Source organism: Anastrepha ludens, chromosome 5, assembly GCF_028408465.1.
Source record: "Anastrepha ludens isolate Willacy chromosome 5, idAnaLude1.1, whole genome shotgun sequence".
In the NCBI taxonomy this organism is placed as follows: domain Eukaryota; kingdom Metazoa; phylum Arthropoda; class Insecta; order Diptera; family Tephritidae; genus Anastrepha; species Anastrepha ludens.
This window is the reverse complement of record NC_071501.1, coordinates 21,366,412-21,373,069: the sequence shown is the minus strand read 5'-3', so window position 1 is coordinate 21,373,069 and position 6,658 is coordinate 21,366,412. Positions and strand designations below refer to the sequence as shown.

Sequence of the window (6,658 nt, the reverse complement as noted above, 5' to 3'; positions counted from 1 at the left end):
ACTTCTAAGGCTAACAAAGCCGCAACTCTCGCATTTGGTAGGTGTCCTTATAGAGCATTGTCCTTTAGGTGTCCATGCGGTGAGACTTGCGATTGCTTCAAGTTCTTTCTGTAGAAGCTGTCTGGAGGTTGAAGTGGAATCATCTCAGCATTTTCTTCTCAACTGCCCTACTCCCGTCGGGCAAAATTTCAGGCATCTGGGCGCTCACTATTTTGCTACACCTGCGGATATTTCAGGCTTAAATATCACGCACCTGGTAAATTTTATCAGCTGCTGTTATTGTTGTAGCAGCATAAATATGCCCCATATACATATGTACAGGGAATGCTGCTGAAGTGACAGTCCTTGACCGGAAATAAATCCAGGTCGTTCCGGTAACGTAGAACCGACTGTCGTAGGAATGTATTTCGTAATTTCATCAGTAGCTTGAAGCGGTTAATACGAACGATTGGTCGTCAACCCTCCAATCCAAAACTCCTTCTCCCTTTTCCAACAGTTTGATGCTTTCCCCATTGTTTTCCTCTGTTTGGATAAATTTTGATTCTTTGTCCAACTGGGCCCCTTGCGTGGGTAGCCATTTATCCTAACCTAACTTACCCACACGGCATAAAAGAGCTATTTGGTGATGATTTTTTAAGAGTTTTAAAATTTATTTATTAGGATAGTTGTCATTTTTCCAAAAACCATTAAAATTGTAGGTAATTTAATGTAGTTTTGAAAAAAAAAACAGGTTTCAAATCGACTTATATTAAATTTAAGTAAAGCCATGACGTCTGTCACACATACTTTAAAGTTTATTGAGATTCCTAGTGGCCTCAGGGCCTCACAAACACATTATAATTTGAATTATTTGAAACTAGAAATTTTATTTGTCTCCATGAATAGCCTGCTTTCTGCATCCACCTGTCGCCTGCAGGGGTTCGCTGTCCTCCCGCGTCTGCGATTCCTTGGGGATTCCAATTCAACGCAACTCTTTGAACATTTCTGCCTTAATTTACCCCATTACTAGAACCTCTTTTTTATATACATATAGTTATAACCAGGGGATTTGATTTGATGATGACACACTGTAGTACACAAATAAAAAAATTAACTGTGGAACTGAGAAAATTAAAAAGCAATCCCGCAAGTATCACCATTTCCACGTTAATTGCCATTAAGGAAATTTACGACACTTCACGCTTGTTCTCCTCACATTATAGCCCACATACCCCTTCCTCTCTCTACCCCTCTCACAGCTTTTAAGTCAATGCCTCCTCAATCCAGCAAGAGTTGTTGGTTGAGCAATTCACAACTGTAATTAAGAAATTGCAAAAATGACAATGAAATCGTCGAAGAGGAAATGCAACCACTTATCGAAACAAGTGCAATTTCACACTTACCATACATACACACTCATACAGTTATAAATGTATGTATGTATGCACGTAATATTCTCACATTCACACACTACCGCACATCAGCCCACCAGAGCAGTCTCTCAAGTGAGATACCGCTTTGTGCGCGTTCAAAACCACTGAGAATGCGCTGTCACACCGCCATTTTTATTTGCGCACATTTTTATTGTTTTGTTGATGGAAATTTCTGTACAAATTGTTAAGTTAAAAAATGTGCTAAATATCATAGGTGCGTCTCGGTAGAATCGCTGCAGCAACCAATGCACATCTTTATGCGCAATCAACCAACTGTGTGCAGGCAATCCCTTTTGGCGCCGCTTAATCTAGCCAAATTAGCCTTTCCGCGTATTCTCCAATGATAGCGATGCGCATGGACTGGTTGGTGGGAAGTGGTTGGGCAAAAAGCCAACCAACTAACGCTCACTCACCAACTAATTTAGCTAATAGCAGTGCCGTCTGGGAATGCTTGTGAAATTGTACATTTTTACACTTCGGTTGCAAATGAAAGTATGCGTCCTTCCAGTGGGATAAGTTCAAAGAAATTATTTGTTAAAATTTTGACAAGTAAAATAAATGTAGGAATAAATGCCTATAGTTTTGAGTGCACTGTACACACCGCTGTATTTCGTGTGCCTACCCCTCAAACAGTTTGAGTGCTCCGTTTATTGACGCGTTTGCGTCTCTGCACGGTTATTTGCTTGGCTGGTTTTCCACGCAGTGACATCTGAAGGTGGAATAGAAAATGATTGGGAGCCAATATGAAGGGTTGCCGTATATGGAAAAATAACAACAGATAAATAACATAAATCGACTGGGTACATTTGTGTGTAAAAAAATTAAATGAATGGAGGAGCTTCATATGATCATATTTTATTGCTTAGTATTTGTAATTTCCCTAAAACCTATTAGCATATTGAGCCAAATAATATTTTTATTTAATTACTACTGTAGCAGTAATAAATATTACATTTATACAAGGTGAAGTCCAAAATAAACAAGATTGAGCTAAAATAGAAACAACAGGATCTTTGTTCTGATAACTTCGAGTTTATTCAAGGTAGTCTCCTATGGCCTCGATACACTGTTTTGCGCGATCTAAAAGCTTTTCGAAAGAGTGTTTCAGGTCATTGAACGGAATGTCCTTAAGGATGTCGGTAAAAGCCTTTTGAATGGCCTCTACGGACGCAAAACGTTTTCGTTTCATGGCCAAATGTAATTTTTCGAATAGACAGAAGTCATAGGAAACCATATCAGGCGAATACGGTGAGTGATTAATGGTTAAAATGCAATTTCTCGTCAAAAAATCAGTCACATGAGTGGATCGATGAGATGGTGCATTATCATGCAATAAGCGTCAGTTTCCTTCTTCGCAGTATTTAGCACCAATTCTACGAATGTAATGCAACAAACGCTTCAGAACGTCAAGACAGAAAATTTCACTGACTGTTTGACCCGTTGGCACGAACTCCTTGTGGACAATTCCCTTAGAATCTTAAAAACAAATGAGCATCGACTTGATTTTTGATTTCTTCATACGCGATTTTTTGGGTGGTGGCTCGTCTGGGGCCTTCCATGCGGCACTTTGACGCTTTGTTTCAGGTTCATGTTGGAAACACCACGCTTCATCACCAGTTACATTGTTGTAAAAGAAGTTTTCGGCTTTTCTCGCCTCTTTAATGAGGTCTTTCGAGTGTTGAATTCTGAGCAATTTTTGGTCCTCAATTAACTTGTGTGGAATGAAACGTGCACAGACCTTCCGTAAGCCCAAATGATCAGTTAAAATGAGATAAATCGATATTTTGGAGATATTGAACTCCGATTCCATGAATTTCAACGATGGTTTCGGTTCATTTTTGATAAATTTACGAACAATTTCGATGGAGTTTTCGGTGATTACTGATTTTAGGCTGGGCGTATGTTCATTGTAATTTTTGTTCTCACAACCATCTCTGAAATGTGTAAACCAATCATGAATAGACAATAATTGGCATAAACTTTTTCCTTAATGCAAATGTTTCGGTAAAAGTTTTACCGATTTTAAAACAAAATTTGGCATTAGTTTTTGTTCGAAACTCATTTTTGTACCGATGTCACAAACATACTGACACTTTAGACGCAATAACGTTGCTTCTACTGAACCGAATGTCACCAAGCATTCACTGGAAGTTAGCTAGGAATGTAATTTCCAATGCACTAACTAACAAAAATGATGGCGACATCAAAAACGTTTTTATGACGCCAGACTTGTTTATTTTAGACTTCACCTTGTATAAAAATTATGGTAAGCATGCGGGTATATTTTAGTCAAAAACACCTCTACCTACCGTGAGCAAATTGCAAGTTAGTTATACCATATTTATGAATTTTTAATATTTATATCTTCTTCCAAATCTATATCATCACTATCAAAGTATACCTCATCTGCGAGACTGAACATGCAATAATTTTTTTTCCAATTCTCGAAACAGTAATGAAATTCGGCAACCACAACGGCCTTCAATTCTAGCTGCGATTCATGTTAAATATCTTCTAAGAACTTGGAGTTGGGATTTCAGTTTATTGAATAGTCTGAAACCACTAAATCAGAATATGGACCCTGTTTTTGCTCATTTAGGAATGATCAATGAATACAATGTGACATGACTCATTTCGAGGTGCAGAAATTAAAAATGCTTTCTAGCCACAAGTTTTGTCCTTTTTGTAAAAATAGCTTCACGCAATCGACGCACAACAACTAAAAAATATTCCTTGTTGACCGGGTGCAAGTAATTCATGATCGGCAACACCACAGCAAATTAGGAAATCCGTTAAAATTTTTTTTTGATTTTTATGCAATTTTGGCAGGATTTCATTTTCACCTTTGTTCAATTGTTTGAGGGCCCTATGCATAGTCCAAACTCTCAAATACAGTTGAAATGCATTTTGTCGTCATCTCGTAGTCTGGAATTATTTGTTTCCTATTTTGGCACTTTTTCCAAAAAATGTGAGGGCTTTTAGAAGCAAAAGAGATAAAAAGTGTATGGTATCCAAATAGTTTTCCAATATTGTTTGAATCGATCCATTTTACGCCAAATATGAAGTTAAAAAGGCCACCAGTGAACAATCGCTGACTTTACAGTTCTAAATTTTAGATTTTATTGACCTGTTATCCATAAATTGAGGTATTTGACCTATTGGAAACCAAATATTCCTCATCGTCCCTATGCCCTATCAAAATTGTTAGTACATTTTCTTCGGAAAAGATGTCTGCAATATCTTCAACTATTCTGAAGTGATAGTTTCATGCTTTCAATTAAAATGGAATGCGTATTATTTGCTGAATTATTATTACTTATTCCTTGGAACATCTTGAAAGCATACAAACAGTAAAAATTCAAAAATTCATGTATAAAGATGCCCTCCTTAATTGGGGTATAGGGCTGAATACTTTTTCTAAAAATCATAAAAATCCACTTTCAGTTTTCCATAAAGCATTCGTAACATAAAATTGGGCATAAATGTTAGTGATAGTATTCTTCTTCTTGATTGTCACGATAATCGTTTAAGCGCTTTTTACCGAGTTTTCTAAAGGGCGAGAGTTGGATACAATGAATGAAGCCAAGTCGTTCTCCACCTGCTCTTTTCAACGCAGAGGAGGCCTTCCTCTTTCTATGCTACCACCTGTTCGTACCGCATCGAATACTTTCACAGCCGGGGCGTTTATATCTATGAATTCGGACGACATGACCCAGTCAACGAAGCCGATCTATTAGAAAATTATTAAATTAAATTATTAAAAATTATTTTCAGAATCGATATAGCCAGGATATAATCATAGAAACATAGATTACTCTTCTCAATTGGCGTTTTGATCGTCAGCACCAACAATTTCCGTCGTAAATATCATGTGCGCTTAATCATCACCATTTTTATGCGGCCTATTTCCTTATCGAATTTTGAAATAGCATAGATGACGTCATCAAATATCTCATACATGATATTATCTGAGTGACTCAGTTCTATAGCTTAAATTATCTTCCTTTAAATAAGATAAGAAGTATCACAATAAGGATCACTCTTTCGAAAACGAAGATATAAATAAAAGATTAGAAGTCAGTATAGGCATAGTTATCTTTTCTTTGTTTTTGTTCTCCCAGGAAAATGTTAAAGTGAAAACAGGGGAACGAATTACTGTGAAATTTCAAATGAAATTTGTAAAAAGTGCTATAGAAACTTATGATTTATCGAAAGAAATTATCTCCATGGCTTGTTTATCCAAAATTCTTGCATATTTTTTTCTCATTCTGTGATGCAGTTCGACAAAGGTTTGAAGGTGCATAACTTTCAGTACACAAATATGTAGTACCAACTTCTTTATTCCTTTCATTCGTTTTTGACGCGACAGGGGAAGATGTCATATTGAAACGATGAAGGAATATAATTATGATCTTATGAATGCAATTTTTAAAATCAGTTTAATACTTCCTTAAGTGAAGTTAAGAAATCTGGTTACTTCGGAAAAAGTATTCTTTACTACTCTTTTTTTTTTTTTTTGGCGGTGAGGTTGGGTTAAAAATGCCTTCGCACCATATAGTAACCATCGCTACTACGTGTGTGGTGATTCCACTAAAAATATCCCTCCTCTTCTCTTGGATTTTTCCCTCCACCCCGGGACTGCTTCCGCATTGCTTCGAGGTGGAGGGCCAAGATGGCGTCCTAAGAAGGAAAACTACTTACTCACCCTGTGTCCAGGGTCGCCTGTTTTGAGAAACCTATGCTCAATGCTCTTCAGCATAACTTTCCATTTCGCGCTTCTTTTTTATAATAATATCCTCTACAAAATTTGTGACGGCATTCCATTTTTCTTCGTCTATCAACATTTTGTCGATAATTTCTTCAGGTGTAAATACACCAATAGCTCGTTGCAGACCTGTTCTCTCTACGTTCTACCTCTCGCATTTAAAGAAGGTGTGCTCCGCATCATCATACTCAGTATCTCCATATATGCAGTTTGGTTGGCTCACTTTACCCATTCACCACAAATACTTGCGAAAGGACTCATGTCCGAAAAAAAACTGTCTGAGGTAATAGTTAACCTCACCGTGCTTTCTTTCTACCCACTTTTTTAGATCGGGTATTAGTCTCGCTGACCATCTACCATAACGTGAGCGTTTGAACTCTAATATCGGAGAAACGTGGTACTAGGATTCCAGTGTTTTTTGACTCCCATCTCCGTTTGCGCTCTTGTGCTAGAATATCTATACGGATGGTTCCGCTGATAA

General features: G+C 37.3%; 1 long non-coding RNA gene across 1 annotated transcript; it reads right to left on the bottom strand.

Moving 5' to 3' along the window:
• Positions 1 to 890: 890 nt before the first annotated feature.
• On the bottom strand, positions 891 to 1,934 carry LOC128865243 (uncharacterized). Its single transcript, XR_008454775.1, has 3 exons — positions 1,383 to 1,934; positions 1,137 to 1,294; positions 891 to 1,067 (listed from the first exon to the last, which is right to left on the bottom strand). It is a non-coding gene; the product is annotated as an uncharacterized LOC128865243 (long non-coding RNA).
• Positions 1,935 to 6,658: the final 4,724 nt, after the last annotated feature.